Here is a 19,703-nt window from a genome sequence, read left to right as displayed (position 1 = left end):
CCTTCGTGTTGGTGTGAAAAAAGATAAACAAGCAGCTAAGATAGCGCTTACCTGGGAAGACAGTCGCTATCAGAAAGTTTAGTAGTTACACATAACAGCCTTCATGTAAAGGTAAAATAGTGAAAGCAACAATTTAACTGTGGTAATGCAAGATACTCATTTGCCGACAGCAAGACAAGGCAAAAACAATTTAAAGGATAAAGGCAGTCGCAACCTAAAGTTTAGTAGTTACACATAACAGCCTTCACTTGAAGTAAAATAGTGAAAGCGACAATTAAACTGTAGCAATGCAAGATATTCGTTTGTCGACAATGGCACAGGAAAAATAATTCATAAGATAAAGGCTAGACACTCATGTGCGGGCAACAGGACAAGGCAAAACAGTATAAACACAGCAGGATAAATTATTCTATGGAGTTCAGAGGAGATTTTACAATAAAAAGCAGTAACTCACATAAATACAATCTCTACTTACATAGGAAACACACTCACAGCCGAGGATGCACAGCAGCCAGAACCGCTGTAGTGTGATAAGCTAGTTAGCTAGGACTAATCCCAGGCATGGCAACTGTGTGTGTGTGTGTGTGTGTGTCACCGTCTGTGTAGAGAGCAATGCTTTTTACGCTAGTCACATTCACTACAATTCAAATGCCCTACTCTGTCAAGGCTGCTGATGTCATACACTGTGAAATATACCTTTTGGAAAGTTGCAGCCCAGTAATCTCCATGGTGCATCTTATAGATGTGTACTGCTGTAGTGTAATAAACTAGTTAGCTAGGAGTTCTAATCCCAGACATGGCAACTGTGTGTGTGTGTGTGTGTGTGTGTGTGTGTGTGTGTGTGTGTGTGTGTGTGTGTGTGTGTGTGTGTGTGTGTGTGTGTGTGTGTGTGTGTGTGTGTGTGTGCGTGTGTGCGTGTGCGTGTGTGTGTGTGTGTGTGTGTGTGTGTGTGTGTGTGTGTGTGTGTGTGTGTGTGTGTGTGTGCATGTGTGTGCGTGTGTGTGCATGTGAGCGCGTGTGTGTGTGTGTGTGTCACTGTCTGTGTAGAAAGCAATGCTTTCTAGGCTAGTCACACTCATTACAATTCAATTGCCCTACTTTGTCAAGACTGCTGATGTCATACACTGTGAAATATGCCTTTCGGAAAGGTATACCCCAGTAATCTCTGTGGCGTGTCCTATAACTGCATACTGCTGTAGTGTTATAAACTAGTTAGGTAGAAGTTCTAATCCTAGACATAGCAAGTGTGTGTGTGTGTGTGTGTGTGTGTGTGTGTGTGTGTGTGTGTGTGTGTGTGTGTGTGTGTGTGTGTGTGTGTGTGTCCCTGTCTGTGTAGGGAGCAATGTATTTCAGCCTAGCCACACTCACTATGATTCAAATGCCCTATGTTGGTAATCCTGCTGATGTAATTAATTGTGAAATACACCTTTGGGGAAGGTGTTCTCTGGCAATCTCAGTGGTGCATCCTATAACAGCTTCATGGTGTAGTGTAATATAGAACTCTGGTAGGGGTTTGATTCCCATGCATGTTGGTTGTGGATGTTTTGCATGTGTTTCAATGTCTGTGTAGGGAGCAATGCATTTTAGCCTAGCCACACTCACTACAATTCAAATGCCCTGCTTTGGCAATGCTGCTGATGTCATTCATTGTGAAATACATCTTTGGGGAAGAAGTACTCAAGCAATCTTCATGGCACGTCCTATTACTGCATAGTGCTGTAGTGTAATAAACTAGTTAGGTAGGAGTTCTAATCCCAGACAAGTGTGTCTGTGTGTGTTTGTAACTTGTATCCTGTGTGGAGGTGGTTGTGAGTGTGTTACAACTGGGCTCAATGTGGAGCGGGTTTTACACATTTTTTATATTGTGGCCCTAGTATATATCACAATGTCCACCGTACAGGGATAAGTGATGTGAAATAGCTGAGAGGCTGGGGTGCAAATCAATACCCATACATAGGTTCATAGGTTCATAGGTTAGTACTAGGCTAACTGCCCTTGCAAGTCATTTTAAGCCTAGCCAATTATCCCTTGTGAGACTCAAACCCTGCACCTTGTGTTTGTAAGGCAAACACCTTAACCATTAAGCCATCCTCCCAGCCTACCTAGTAGGTACGTCAAGGCCGGTAAACAAAGCTAGCAAACAAAGCTAGCAACCCTAGTATTACCCAGAGAACACTCTCAACCCATGTCTCATACACACATACACACACACACACACACACACACACACACACACACACACACACACACACACACACACACACACACACAAACACTTGCCTAGGCAACAGCCACTATGCTCACTGATAGTGACTTTGGTGTGATTGCTGTGGGCTACAGAGGGCATGCCACCCTGTCCATCTGTCCAATAGGCACATACATGGTGACAGTGCACCTTCCCCATGTTGCCCACAGGACACCTGCAACACCTGTGGTGCCATCAAATGTGACCCACAAAGAACATACCATGCCTGAACACATGCCCTGTATGGACAGATGCCACTGACACCAGGGAATGCCGGTATCATGCTATCAATGTAGGTACAGGGTAAACCTGCTGTCCATTACCAGTTCCCACCACATGAGGCCAGGACTGGCAAATCTGATGATAATCTGTGTACACAACATGGGCCAGACACCCCAGGTACAGTTCCACATGTCACTGTACATGCATGTGGGAGGTGTGCACATCCCAAACACCATTCATGTCATGGACTAAGGAACACATACATGGCAAGCAATGCACAGCATTAGCCACATGCAATAGTCACCCAGGTGATTGGATGGTGAATACAATACCCACATGTGTGGCAAATCCTGAAACTACACCCCTGGGTCACAATGCAGACTAGTGTCATGTGGTCTGATGCCAAGGTATACCCATAACCTAGCCTTTTATAGCTGTCTGGCACAGTTGACCACTATAAACTCATGAAGCAATGCACCCATGCATGTCAGTACTGGCACCCTGTGTGTGTGTTTGTTGTATGATGCATATGATTGTAAACAAACTGTTACTCGACCAAAAAACCAAGAAGAACAGACTGGAACAGGAATAATTAGAAAGCCACTAGTCCACTCAGCGATTTGAATCTAAACGTACTTTTTATTGTCCCAAAACAAGCAACGTTTTCGCTACAGCTCCTGCTATAGCTTCCTCAGAGTACTAAAACAAGTCTGTGACAGTTTCTTTTTAAACAAAGAAAGCGCGCCAAATAAGTTAGGCAATGCCCCATTGTTAAAGGTACAGTGAGTGTAACCATGCTAGTTAGCAAGTAAACATTTTATCATTTTGATAAGAGTAAAAACAAATCTGTTAAAAGATGACACATTGCCGTCATAAAACATTTAGTACAAACAGTAAGTTACAGCAAACGGCACCTGTCCGAGCTGTTGTTACCTAAAGTTCTAAGTAAAAAACGGCATAAATTGCTGAGCCGATATATAACCAAACAATCAAATAAAATGACAGCAGACCAAGAAAACTTGATATGTACATGTCCCTATACAATTGCCTACATCAAATAATGTCCTGGTCGGGTACAGTAACTCACAAATATATCAGATATAGCTTATTAATCCGCAAGACATCATGTCCCAATGCCAGCACAATCGTGTTACAAAATGTTAAAAACCTTTTAGGTTTATGCAAAAAAGAAAGACATCCTGTCTCTAAATGCATATTGTACATTTTATCAAGCGGTCCTACCTGGCAATTTCCAAACAAAAAGATGTTGCCGTAAAGATGTGAAGACGTGGGTTTTACAAGAGGACAAGCTTCAGTCCAACCCACTCCGATAGTACGGCCAAACTTCAAATGCTGTCAAAGAAAACACATCCCACCCCAAAAAGGCGTACACCTTTGAATGAACAGTAGAGAAAACAGTCCCAAGGCACACGCGGCCATCCTCCAACAAAACATCAGCCCATCAAGTGTCGCAATATCAAACCAAATTTACTAGCTGTAAACCGAGTGCACGACATGTACTCGTGTGCTATCTACCACTCTGCCATATTGTAGATAACTCCGAATAGGGAAATCTACAGAAGTCACAAGCAGAGGGGACCAGGAAGACCCCTAATGATCAATAAACCAGATCCAGTCGCTAAAAGTTTCAAACGCCCCCTCACGTTGGGAGCCAAGGCAAAACAATAGGGGCCAAGCCATCAGTCCTAACATATTCAGTGAAAAATAAAAAGTAAAAAATAGGATGAAAAAAATAAAATTGAAAATAAATAAATGAATAAATAAATAAGAAACTTCAAGCCAAACCCGTTACACCACCAGAACAGTGGGATCTCCACACATTGTAGCAGCCAAGCAACAAGGCACAGAAAATGTGCAAAGGTGTACAAAGAGTCATACAAGAAGTTCTCTGTCAGGTCCCAACCATGGCAACAAGGCACCAGTAAACTAACCAGAACCATGAAGCATGGGTAGTAGCCCATGAATGAAAATATAAGTCATGCCTATAAGAAATCCCATGTTTAAAAAAGTCAAAATTTCTCCTTTTTATTTATGCAGACCAGAAGAAATGGTCTGAAATTGTAATATTATCTCAAGTAACTCCTTAATTTTAGTAAACAAGAAATATTACAGTTGTCATTGAGACCTGGTGGTTGAAATGCATCGAGTTTTAGTTGCCACTCGAGCTCTTTTGTTTCCAAGATGATGGAGGAGGGGCCACCTCTAATATTATGAGGGACGTGATCAATGGCAGAAAAGAGGAAATTGTGGTCTTTGTTTAAGATGATATGTTTTGAGAGTGCATTATCATCCTTGCTTTTTTTAATTGCATAGGTGTGCTGGTATATTCTCTCCTTAAATTTTTGCTCAGTTTTTCCAATATAGTATGCAGGACAGCAAACGCATTGAGCTAAGTAAACAAGGGATTTAGTATTACAATTAACTTTATGATGGCAAGTAACTTTTTTACCATTTACAGTTTGTGTGCACCCTGTTCTGATATATTTGCAAAAATTACAATTGCCACATGGAAAACTTCCTTTCTGCCGTGAATGGAAGTCAAGATGTGTTTTTATTTCTAAGAAGTTCTTTAAATTTTTGCCCCTCCTGTAAACTTGCTAACTAGCATGGTTACACTCACTGTACCTTTAACAATGGGGCATTGCCTAACTTATTTGGCGCGCTTTCTTTGTTTAAAAAGAAACTGTCACAGACTTGTTTTAGTACTCTGAGGAAGCTATAGCAGGAGCTGTAGCGAAAACGTTGCTTGTTTTGGGACAATAAAAAGTACGTTTAGATTCAAATCGCTGAGTGGACTAGTGGCTTTCTAATTATTCCTGTTCCATGCATATGATTGTGTTCACACTCACTACAACCCCCATTGGCATACTGAAGCATGCTGCCCAATGTCAGACACTTCCACATACTCTTTGCCCATATAACCTCTGTATGACCCCTGTGATGCATGTGATACCTGCACAATAATGTGTTGTGGCAATCTCACTAGTAATGAGTTGTATTCCTGGCCCTGCCATGTGTGTCATGTGTGTGCGTCTCTGTGAGAGTGTGACTCTGTTGATACTGGCACCTGTTCATGCGGACAGACACGTGTACTACACCTACCATATAGCTACCATATCCCTGTTGCAGATGCCACCCACCATCAAATATATGTTTTGAGGGTTCCTCAGCATGTAACCTATGTGGTGCATCCGATAACTGGATAGAAATGTTATAGTACTAGATAGTCAACAGGGGTTTGATACCTTGTGCTGGTAGGTGTGTGACACAAACATGCTTAAGTTTTACTCTCCCACCCCTCCCTGATTTTACTTTGCCTCTGTCTGCCTCTCTCACTCCCTCTCTGGTAGATGTGGAGACCAACACCTTCTTTGCTTCGGCAGCAGCATGTGTATTGTAAGTGATGCTCATGATCAGCTGATGGCCTCTACATGCATGAATTGCAGTCCTCCTCTAGCTGATTGCATGTAGAACAGCTGGGGTATCATTCCCACAGCCAATTGCATGGAAACACTCCAATATCTAGGAACATCATGTTGGTGGTGGTCAGTTTCATTCACTGTGAGCAGGAACTAGATATGTTGTTTGGCAAACAGCATAACAGATGGATTGGGAATTTACCTTTAACAACATACACTGTGGAAACAGGCCAACACACAAGAGGGGGATGTGCCTGACTTGACTACAGACTGTAAGTGCTGCTATACTGCAATTGGAGTAATGTTGGTTTAACAGGGTGTGTGTCGATATGGCTGTCCTACATGTTTTAATTCCTGTCATGTCAGTGCTATGTTTATGAGGAAACCCCCATCAGTACGGTCATCTGTAGACTGGGCAGTATGTGATGCCTTTTGTTTCTTGTGTTTCCCACAGAGCACCTATCTGTGAACTGCAGAAGGTAGTTGCAGTCTGTAGATGGTGACAGCCATGAGAGTTACTGACTCCATATCCCTCATAGGTCATATGTTGCAACAAACCCTGTTACAACAGTAAATGTATGAGGTTATCACAGCAACATGTCAATAATGGCCCTGTATTTGTGTCTCCAGCCACAACTCTGCCAACCTTTGTATATATCCAAAAATAAGACCACTACTCTCAGCTGAAGGCGGCTCTTACCAAAATGTAAAGGAGTAAACTCGAAAAGTAGTAAGAGACACCAACACGATTCAAATTGTTAACTGTTGTCAAAGTCCAAAAGCAAGACACCATATAGGTCCAAAAAACCACTTTAATAGATAATATGGATAAGCGCTTTCGCGTAGTGCAGAGCTACGCTTCATCAGCTCTGCACTACGCGAAAGCGCTTATCCATATTATCTATTAAAGTGTTTTTTTGGACCTATATGGTGTCTTGCTTTTGGACTTTGACAACAGTTAACAATTTGAATCGTGTTGGTGTCTCTTACTACTTTTCGAGTTTAAACCTTTGTATATATGTCATGCAGTAAGAGGTGTATATGTGCTGTACACCATACTTATTGACATCATATCTGATAAGCCAGTAAGATATCAGACTGCTACAAATGTTTTGTATAGTAGGGTTATATTTGATTACATAAACTGGACATTCTCTGGTTGTGTGTACAGTACTGAGGTCTGTGTACTTATGGTGACTTTCAACAGTGTGTGTATTGTTAATATGTACCTTGGCCTGTGTACAGACTGTGGTAGATGTCATTGTTCTTGGTCCTGGTCTATCTGATGTACATGCTGCTCCACTGTATGTTACCTTATCGGCTTACATGTTTGTAGGGCCAAACACACACGTCCCATACCACAGACAAGCATTAGACCACACTGTGTAGTGGCCCGCTATATGTAGGGTTAGTGTGTGAGTGACACATGTGAGGATGGTGTTGAAGAGATAGTCCATATACTGTAATAGTATGCTAGCTTACCATATGTGGCTGTGGCTGTATTCACATTGGTTGTGGTTATGCACTTTCACACAGGTGTCTGTTACTCTGCTGTGACATGCCTGTACAGCCTGCTATATATGCAGGTACATGTGTACTCCCCCAAAGAAAATGTAGGCCAGTGTTGAGCCAGTCTGCCTGCAGCCTGCACAGTGCTTTGTTACATGCGTAGCAGCTTAGTGTACTTACCCAGAGAGATGTCATGTCCAGATACTTGCCAGATGTACTGCTGCTGGGCCAGCATAACAGTCATGTATGTCAGACAAAGCAGTGGGATTCTGTACAGATGTATGTCAATAACTAGTGGGTAGTATGTGGCCATGGCACCTCTGTACCAGTGGTTATTATGTGTCAGGAAAGACAGGGGTGTGTGAATGCATAACCTATGGGGGCATATGTATACCAGTAGTTATGTGTTATACCCATCTACATGGCTGTTAACATCCACATTATCAGGCTTGGTCCACATGTCTTACACTAATGGGTTCTGTGTATACCTCTGAACTGTCCAGAGTGTGTCAGACTGTCCCCATATATTGGCTATATCTCTATTGTAGTCCACAAGAGCATTACTGTGCTAGCAGTGGTACTGTACTATGATGTCCTTAGGATGTCTGTCAGTAGCCAGTGGTGCACATGTTAAAAGCAGATGTGACCTCCCACACATACCATGTCTGTGAAGACAATCCCTATTACAGTAGCAATAGTCTGCAAATATACCTGCAATACATACCTGACATCCCTGTGCACTACAAAGTTGGGACTATTGGGGCTGAGGTAGGGCTCCACTCCATGTACAGGACATATGGTGAACATATATGTATATCTAATTATCCATACATCTATATAGATATATACACATATACATATCGACATACATAGATGGATATGTATATAGGTTCATAGGTTCATAGATTAGTACTAAGCTAACTGCCCTTGTGAGCCATTTTAAGCCTAGCCAATTATCCCTTGTGAGACTCAAACCCTGCACCTTGTGTTTGCAAGGCAAACACTTTAACAATTATGCCACCCTCCCTACATGTACATATATATATATATATATATATATATATATATATATATATATACATATAAACACTCAGATATATACATATACAGAGCAATATATGTCTACACATATACAGATAGAGATACATATGCACATATACATATGGATGTCTACATATATAGTGACAGTAGTAGGTATATCACAATAGATATGTATGCACATATAGTTGTACATATCTACATATATACCAGCATAACTGGGGATAACTGCACATATAGGATATGCATACATATATAACTATATATGCATATATGTATCGATATGCATATATCTATATATGTATATATATATATATATATATATATATATATATATATATATATAGATATATAGATATGTGTGTGTATATAAATATATATATATATATATATATATATATATATATATATATATATATATATATATATATACATACATACGAAGGGATGTACACATGGCCATATATAACTTGCACTATACAGATGTGAATACAGACATACGTATGAGTATACATGTGTATTTACATGTAGACATATATAGACCTATTATATTATATGTCTGGCCAGCTGTGTAAGAAGTGGCACATATAGAAGATGTCACCCTGTACTCACCACATGCCACAGGTACCTCCACTACATTACCACAGTCAACCGAACATACTTGGGTACAGGTCATCATCACAGACAATAACCATGTGTTGTAATAAATGTTGCATACATGTCAACTTGATCACCTCAGTGGCATGCGCAGGTGGCGCCTGGAGGATTGGCTGATGCATGTCATTCAAACCCTGAGGGTCACGACAGTAGTGGCTGTCGATAGATGCCAACTGCCACTTGGCAGTTGGCAGAGTAACACTGTACACACAACCCCTACATAACCCGTCACCCCTTGGACAATAGCTAGGTACACAGCTATGATCACCTACAGGGAAGCACCCCTGTACTAACACATGTGTATGTGTGCATGACTGAGTATAGCAGTGCCTGTGTGTTAGCACACCTGTACTTGGGAATTCATTGAGGGCCTTCACAACCAACACAACATCCATTGCCATAGTTAGTTGTGGCTGCTGCTGTATGGGACATTATATGTACTGGCTACATGAGCATTGCAGTACTAGCACAACAGTGTTTTATAAATGGGATGATAGGCATGGGATACTCATTGTGTTCTGGCATGTGTGTGTAGGTGTGCACATCCATATATCTGTAGGGGACAGCATTCTGAGGCCACCTACTCCTATTACAGTACTCATTGCAACACAGTAGTACAGATAGTGTTGTTGCTGCCCATAGGTGTGGCATGACAATGCAACACCCTACTACGTGTGTGGCATGTGCATGAGATGCATATCCCTTAGTCACTGTTGGGGTATACTATGGGTTGTATCACAGTTGCAGCCAATGTGTGAGGGTGGATAAGGCAGATTGTCATATTGGGTTTCAGGGAGTACAATATCCACTGGGGGATGTGGGTGCTGTCTACACTGTCAAGGTCCACCCAGTGTATTTCCCATGTGCCATGCCATGGTTACCACTGTCACCATCAATCAATACAGGTAACTGTTACCACAATCCAAGCCAGTTATGCATGTGATGTGTGCAGCCTACCTGTACCATATTAGACAAATGGTCTGGTTAGTTAGCAGCGATAGGCCCTAGTATCTCAGATGTGTGTTTCGCTGTTATGTGTCTGTAAATGTATATATGACAGTATGTCACATTACATATTGTCCAAATACACCCATTACATCCCCCATTAGCATACTGTATATGCCTGGGGATGTTCTGCATATAACATGTAACCTGGGAAACACCTCACCCTAAATGCTGTGCAGTGTGTGCAATGTAAGTCACACACGTCAGTATCACTACATAGCTAGGTAGGGGTCTACTTCCAGTGTTGCCAAGTAACAGTGTGCATGTATGTGGATGGGTCTACATCAGTTTGCAGGGTATACACACCTCTGTGGGTCACACATCCATGTGGCACAGGCAATAACCAGTTTAGTAACATGTGACATATGTTCAACTGTACCCCAGATATGTCATAGCCATGGTGTCACCACAGTGACATACCTCATTCTGGAATATGACTGCAGACCTTCCACGTGCTGACACATGTACACCTACAACACAAATGGATAAAATTATAGAGACCACATCCAACCAGTGTTACTAACAGCTATAAGGCATCATTGCTGGATGGCTACACTACCTGCCATATTGTCATTAAACTCTACTCCCTACAACAGTTACACTGCAGTACTGTGGTACACTGTAGTACAGTGACCGTGTGCATGAGAACCATATCAGCCTGTCCCTGCATTGATGGTATGGATGACAGGGATGTGCACAGGTATCATCATATGCACAGGGCATCCTAGACCTGACACATGTTCACCTACAACACAAATGGGTAACATTAAAGAGACCACATCCAACCAATTTTACTAACAGCTATAAGGCATCATTGCTGGATGGCTACACTACCTGCCATATACGCATTACACCCTACTCCCTACATGTTACACTGCAGTACTGTGGTACACTGTTGTACAGTCACTGTGTGCATCAGAACCATATCAGCCTGTCCCTGCATTGATGGTATAGATGACAGGGATGTGGTACATGTATCATCATATGCACAGGGTGTGATGTTGGTTTACCAGCGGCCGAGGGTGGGCCATACATTTGATACCATGTATATGGGTGAGGGGTGTACTATGGAGGGCTGGGCAAGGTGATGTGGTGTGTCTAGGTATGGAATTGTCCTAGGTGTGATTGCATAGTGTGTGGGTATGCTTGCACACAGTTCTGCCATGTGGCTGCCCTACACAGGTGTTTATGGACAGCTGCAGACCTTACCTAGCAGGGTGTGCAGTTCACTGTCTCTGGCCACTGACACATGGACTGTGCCTGCCAGGGGTTCCACGGGCATGTCCAGGTACAGGCCTCTTTGTGCTACTCTCACCTATTGATGACAATTGTCCATTGGTACCAGGTCCCTCCTGGGACTGGCCAGAACCATGTGCACATGGCCTGCTGAGGTGTGGTGTGGACAGCACACCCCCACACTGCCGGGGATGCTACTGCCACTACGGGAGCCCCTTGGTGTCGTAGCACATCCACGTTGACTGCCAGCTGTTGGTGTTGCTGGCCCACGTCCACATGGGCATCGCTGCATCCCCACCACATGTTGAAGCATGGACACACTACGGCCAGTAATGGCCATCATCCCATCATGCCATCTATCCATGTGCTCGGTATAAGCATGGATGGCACCTTACAGTTCACGGAGGTTGTCGCTTACTGATGTGAGAGCAGCCCTCTGCAGCCTCAGGCCCTATCTGGTGTAACATTCCATACATGCCTGTGCTGCCATTACAGCCTGAAACATGCACCTGCTGGTACCAGCTATGTCAGCTACGCCAGGGGCATGATGTCCAGCGGCCCTACCACAAGCACCCTGGGGCATCCGCCTATATGTTAGCCTGCTGGCTATGCCTGCTGTGACCAAACACAGTAGGCATGGTTAGCAGACCTTCCTGTGCACTGCCACCAAACGCCAGCTGTTCCTCTGCTATGGCCACTGGTGATGGGGTATGTGTAGGCACTGAAACTGTGTGTGGTGTTGGGGAGGCTAAAAGGGGGATGTCAAATGTTGGCATACTGTCGGAACCTGACAACCCCATCTGTGCCTCAACAGTACTACCATAATCTTCGGTGTCTGTATGGACACCAATATCAGATTGCATGCAGGAGGGACCCTGACCCACCTCGCCACCTGTGGGAGAAAACAATAAATGAATTTTAAAACCTGTATAGCATTACCTAACAGTACATAGACCCCCCCCACACACACACATACACACACACACACACACACACACACACACACACACACACACACACACACACACACACACACAAAATCACCTCTGTAATATCTACCTGTCCAAGGCTTTACAGACAGTCCCACATATATGTCCACGTGTTACCCCATCCTGCATCACACTTGTTAACATACAGACATTGATACCACTCATTAACATCTCACTCCTCTAAATGTCTACACAAGCGGCCACAACACAAGGCCTGTTGCTACTTTACCTTTCTGACCTGTATGTAGTGGTTTTACATGGCCTCACTGCTGTCATTCAGTATGCACCCTCTGTATTTCCAGACATGATGCGCATGGCCCCTATATGTGTGGGCTACTATGTTGTATCCATAATATCTTGCACTGGTGTGTCCTGTGTATGTAATGCTCAGTACATGCCAGATATGCTGCTCCTTCAGCCTATCATGTGACAACTGTAATATTTGGATACACTCCCTGGTGTTGACTAGTACTTCCCCAATGCATCTGTAGTGCTGCATACATGGGTTGTAGGTGTCCTCCCTGCTGACTGCAATATTAAGGGTATACCTGGTGTCTACCTTCCATCCGGAAGCCTGTTCCATGCTACAGACCATATTATACTGTTTGCTGTCCTGTGATTATACACATGACAGGTATTCCTGGTGTGTAATGTGGCAGTCCATATCCATGTTCTGCACAGTCCCAAAGGGAGGTACAGCCATATGAACACCCCAAAAATCACACATGTGCATACATGGCCACCCACAAAAATACACACATGCACACATGCATCCTACATCTACCTCCCCTCCACTTCACCAGAGTGACTCTGCAGACAAACTACCTAACCACCAGGATGCACGCACGCACACACAGACACACACACACACACACACACACACACACACACACACACACACACACACACATACAGGTGAGGTTGCACAATGATAGTACACACAGTCCTCCTATTACCCATCTGTCAACATACAGAACATATGGTACAGAACAGCATGCAGTTCAGCTATAGTCAATCCATGCTAGCAACAGTATACATGTGTGTGATGCATGTGCTGTGTCACTAGGGGATGCCCCTTCCCCTGAATACCACTGCACCCATGTACACAGTATTGCTGTGCACCTGTTCTGCACCTTGCCATGTACTGTGCAACACAACTCACAGGTGTACAACCCATTGTGGAATGTGTAGTACTGTGTCAGTTATGTCAGCTGTACTTCTCATAGTCCCTATGTTTTCAGCAACACATACCTGGGATGATACATGGGCAGTTGTCATTGGTGAATGCCTGATGCCTGATTTACAGCTGTCAACATCAACAGACCATGTATCACTAATCCAATACTCTTACACTGACAACCATCAGAGCATACCATGGCTATGGGGGTGTACACACCTTTATTGATTTGACACACACATCCTTGATCTTCCATAGGACCACATCACCGCATATCTTAGCAGTATATGAGCCCAATATATGACATATGTCCTGTACTTTCCTATGCAGTGTCTACAGATTGTGTTAGGTGTGTGGCAGCTGACCACAATGCATACACACCATGTGGGCATATGTGTGCACACCCTTATCATGATGGTTTACCACACCTCTTGTGTGTACTACAGCAGTTACTATTCCTGTCAGGGGTATACCAGCGTGGGCCATCTGCATTTGCCAGTGTATGTTCAGTCTACCCTACACATGGCCCACTATTCTGCATGATTGCAAGGTCTACTCATGTGCACATCCCATGATGTTCACACACTGCCATCACTATTGTTGTGTGGGTAGGGTTACGGCTGCCACAGGTCCTGAACCTGACTATGTACAGATAGGGCCATCACATGTTGCAGCCTAAACCCAGCTGATAATGTGGACTACTGTAATGCCTTATGTCACAGTGTATCTCTGCAGTAGTTGCCATTGTCCTACAGGTATATACACTGGTATTGCACTGTATATGGGTGTTGTTCCAAACATGCCCCTATTGTAGGCCATGTCTACCACCAGTAAGTTACTCCCTGTGGACACATTCCACAATGACAGGATGTTAGTTATCATGCAGGTGTCAGACATACCCTTCCAATACCTTATCATGGTCACCCCTGTGAGACCGTGCCTTTCACAGCAACAATACATGTACATGTACAGCATGCATTCAGGGTAGGTATGTTAGAAGTGTGCATGAAATATACCATCGCCATTACATGCCAGGTGTATTGGCAAGCATCTATATAAAACATACTCACCAGCTACAGGCTGCTGCCTTGGTGGTATGCCAGAGGGACCTACATAAGATGGTGAGAGATGCAATGTCAGTTGCCACACCTGTGGCAGTGCTACAGGGTGGGTGCAGTATTACAATACATCAACAGTACATTCCCATGATACTACCACATGTGGACATCTGTTTATCACTACAAAGCAGAAACACAATATATCTATGACATGTCAAATATGCATTATCTACCTGTACCAATATGGATGTATACACAACAGTGGTCTACTGATGTGCCCTGTGTCCTTACCTGTACGCTCCTTGGCCGGTATGTGGGTGACACCCACCTCCATGAAGGAGTCCAGTGGTTGACGGCTGTCCGGATGGGCAGGCGCCACGAGGCAGGCCAGGAACTCCTCCACATGTGTTGGGGGGGATGAAAGGCATGCCCGCCCCCCCCGTGGTGAGGTGATCCCCCGGACTGCAGCAGCACACCAACGGGCATTGTGAAGCAGGTCAGTACAATGATGCTGGATCTGCTCATAACTGCAGTTGTGCTGTCTGACATCATTGACCCCGTGGACTAGGTCGTTCCACAGAGCAGTCCACTCCTGCTGCTCATGTGCGGCCCTGCCAAACAGCACTGAATAGTGCTGGATCAAGTGTGATATCACCACATCATTCTCCGCTTGGGAATAGGTGAGCAACCATGCATGTGTCATCTTGGCTGAAAGACATAAAGATGGGAACAGGTCTGACAAACTCATACAGCAAGGTTACCACAGTTTGTAATACACATCTCTGTCACCCCCCACCATATCAGCTTCAACAAACTGTACACACAACTCATTAGGTATGGCTACAGCTTATCTACCAGTGGGACAGATATTGTATTGTACCACACTTTCTGCTATGTGACTGTAGCCATGTCCCCTGTGTGGACACTATCATTGCTAGCCTGTTACAGACCATTCACCTGCATGCCATTGTCAGAGCCACTATGGTTCCATATATGCTAGTGGTATGGCTGCTTTGGGATTGCTGCACATCTGAGTTTCTGTGTTATTGGGGATATCTATGCATGCTGTTGGATATGGACCGGGATTGTGTAGACTATTACTACCAATATATGTTCAATAACAGTGACACAATAACTTGTATATGTTCTATTGGCCAGCAGATCTACCTCTCCAAACCCATCTGCCCATGATACCTTGCCACATCACATGTGTGTCCCAACCTGGGCCTCCTCATGTAGTGGTCCAGCAATACCATCAGGTGGAACCACCCAGGGGATGTTGTCCCCCCACTTTGGGGCACACACAGACATGTTCCTGTCCCCTGAGGTCAGGTCTAGGGTCTGTTCCATACCAGGACTCCACAGACACATATGGGATGTGCTAAATCAGTCTGAGGCACCAGTACACTTTCACATGGCCAACATGCTCCTCCTGCTCAGCCTCCAGACCAGACATCTTCAGGATGTGGACTGCTGTTGTGAGTAGCAGTGGGTGGGAGGCTTGTTCCCATTGTGCCCATGTTGGGGCCCATAGGGCATCCACATCACAGACCACACACACCATCCAGGGTGTTTACCCACCACATGTGTCACTTACCACCCCTGTAGACTGTCTTCTATATCTACCAATCCTGACCAACTCCACAAGTGTACCTGCCATACTTCCCCATATTCCCATTGCATACTTCACAGACGGGGGTAATGTGGTCCCAACAAGGGACTAACATGTGACATACCCATCCATGTTGCACACACTGCCAGCTGTAGATATCTGTGTGTATTATTATGTGTGCTAGTGCCTTGCACATAGCATGCATCACTGTGGTAGTAATATAGGGGACATGTCTTTACATACATATATGTTTGTGTGTGTGTTTGTATATATGTAGACATGTGCATATAGGTATATATATATATATATATATATATATATATATATATATATATATATATATATATATACATATGTACACACACATCAGATGTATATATGTGCACATATATATGTGTACACATGGGCATCTGTATATTTGTGGACATACATGCTGATATACATATATATCTTTATATATTATATATGTGACATATGTACACATTGGCATACCTATATGTGGGGTACATTCAGACATCAGCTCCATAATCTCACAACACCTTCCTGCACAGCTGCACTGTTCTGCCTTGCTACAACACAGACAGGTGCCACATATGGACATGGCCTGACATTAGGGGAGTATATGTAGGACCCAATTGCAGGTAACCCTATTACACACCTATGGCATTCTGGCATGCTACATTACAGATTAACCTGAGTATCCTGCCAGTGGCGGGCCACAGGTCCCATGTGTCCATCATAATGGCATTACTTCCACCACCAGCTATTGGCCACATAATATGCATACTTCCCATTACACAATACACACTATGATGCCTTACTTCTTGTCAGTCAGTGCAGACGTGCACAGTTGACGGCTATGGCCCACTACCCACAGGGACAGACACTATTGTCCATAGCAGTTGTTCAGTTGAACATCATCACAACAACACCTGATGACACATATAAATCATTCCACATCATCTATCCCATTATTATGGACCAAGTACTACATTCTATTACATGTATATATACTTCACATACCTGTTGTGGGAATGATGTCTTGATGAATGGATGCTGACTAAATTCCTTTGCCTTAGGCTTTTTTATTTTGAAGTCTTTTGTCTTTCTTTCTCTTCTCTCTCTTTCTCTCTCTCTTTCCAGTAAATGGACTGAGCTGCTTTGAACAGGTTGCAGCATGGCTTTAGTAGGTGATGCACATGATCAGGTGATGGACTCTGCACCAATCAGTGTTCTCCACTTGCTAACTGCATGTAGCTTGCTGTGCAGTACTTCCAATTACCACTGTTATGGCAACCACTTACAATAAATACCTACATCATGTGGGCGTGGTCCCTTTACCTTTCCTGTGTGATGGACATCCTTCTTGTGTGTGGGCATCAGTGTTACAGACAGCAGATAGCAATACCGCTTACAGGAGAACTGGCACACACAGACCAGCTACATATTTGTAGGAGGTTCCATAACTACAGACAGAGTGCGAGTAGAGTTGTGTTATGCTTTGTATAGTACTGGTGTTACAGGGTTTGTGTATACATACTAGTTTACCTTGGAATGCAGTCTGTCTGCATAGCTCTCAACTGTGGGCCTATCCTCTTGATGGCCAGAGGTGTCCCTATCATGTTTTGTCTGTCCACCACACAGGTCCTGTGTCAGATAGTTCACTGGCAATGTGTGTGTTGAGTGTTATCAGTGCATGGCTACATCCATTTATGTTTCTAACCTCAAATCCCTGACTAAGGGCATGTTGCAGACTATACTGTAACACCAGTGACTTACTTAGTGTAGGGCAACAGTTTTCCACATATGGGCCTGTGTTCTAGGCTCTGTCCTCCACCTACATACCAAGCTTTGCACATATGACATGCTGTCAGGTGTTTTCTGTAGTGGGCTGTGAATATATCACGCTGCCATTCCTGCCATTAGTCCACTGCTGTTGTATCCCCACACATACAGTGGGGCTGGGGCCATATATGTGTGGGCTTCACCTACAGAATACATGTTTTCCCTTATGCACTCCAAAGGCCAGTGTATGTAACAGTGGTATATGGCCCTGTATTATTGAGTTTTGGGGGGTGCACCATAAATAACCTAGGCTGTTACAAAATGTGGGGGTATCAGGGGTGAGCTGCCTTAAGGTATCTGGATGTACAGTACCATATAATTCACCTATATTTACATTAGTTACATAAATTGGGTTAATGCAGACCTACTGCCTTCTGCCATACAGACTGTCCTGTTTGTCAGTGTGCTTGTGATGGTGTCAGTCATGCTTGTCATGTAACAGTTAAATCCCATTGTGTCAGCTGAAGTCTTTACCACCTAGTGATTGTGTACAGAGTGTAGACAGAGGCTGCTGAACTATACACCTGCATTACTTACTGTTGATTGTTTGGTATCCTGTGGCCTGGGCAGCAACAGCTGTGAACCTTTCCAGACTACTGTATTAGTATAACTGTTTCACAGTTGCATTACTCTGTTTATATGTCTGAACAGCTATATGACATGGTATATAAAACTGTAATAGTACCCAAATAAAAGTTTTCCATTCATGCAAACCTGTGTGTGGTGTTATATCCTATGACCTCTCTGTGGGTATATGTTGCAGGCAGCGATTGTCATTTGTATGGTTGGCTCATACAGTGTCCAGTTGTTAAGGTGTTAACTGTAGGTATAGTGGCTGTTCCATACTGTGTGCACCTTCTACATATGTACCTTTCCTTTGTTGATTCAGTAAATAACAATCGTAACAACAAATTAATAACTTCTGCTCTCTTTCTTGACTTGTCAAAAGCCTTTGACATGGTCAATCACCAACTATTGCTCCACACCCTTAAAACCCTTCACCTCGATAACCTAGCCCTACGTTGGTTTAATGCTTACCTTTCTGGTAGACAACAAGCAGTCCAGTGGCAAAGCAAGCTATCTCACTTGCTACCAAATACCATAGGAGTTCCCCAAGGCTCTACACTTGGTCCCCTTCTCTTCTCTGTATTCATAAATGACCTCCATTCAGTCATCCCCAAAGCCACCTGCATTCAATATGCAGATGACTCCACCCTGATTTGTTCTGATGTCTCTCTCCATAATCTCCAAGTAGTCACCCAACACTGTTTTGCGGCAGTTGAAAAATGGTTCTCTGAATGGAAACTCATCCTAAATCCCATAAAAACTAAGCTACTACTAATCTTCCCCACCTCAGGAATCCCCTTAGGCCTATATCCGCCACATTCTAATAATAGGACCTTTCACATTCAATCCATCAATGGCACCATCATTGAGCCTGTCACCAACACCAAACTACTAGGTGTTACTATTGATCACAAGCTCAAATTTGATATTCACATTAGTCAAACTATTAAGACAGTAAACAAGAAACTTGGTTCCATGTACAGAATTAAGAACTTTCTAACTCCTTATACTAAACTAACTATAGCACGATCACACCTTCTATCCACCCTACTGTATGCCTCCCCGGTCCTATCCTTCCTCAATAAAAATGAGCTCAACAAACT

This window comes from Protopterus annectens, chromosome 4.part0 (assembly GCF_019279795.1).
Source record: "Protopterus annectens isolate FY-2018-M chromosome 4.part0, PAN1.0, whole genome shotgun sequence".
Lineage (NCBI taxonomy): Eukaryota > Metazoa > Chordata > Ceratodontiformes > Protopteridae > Protopterus > Protopterus annectens.
Note: the sequence above shows the minus strand (reverse complement) of the source record.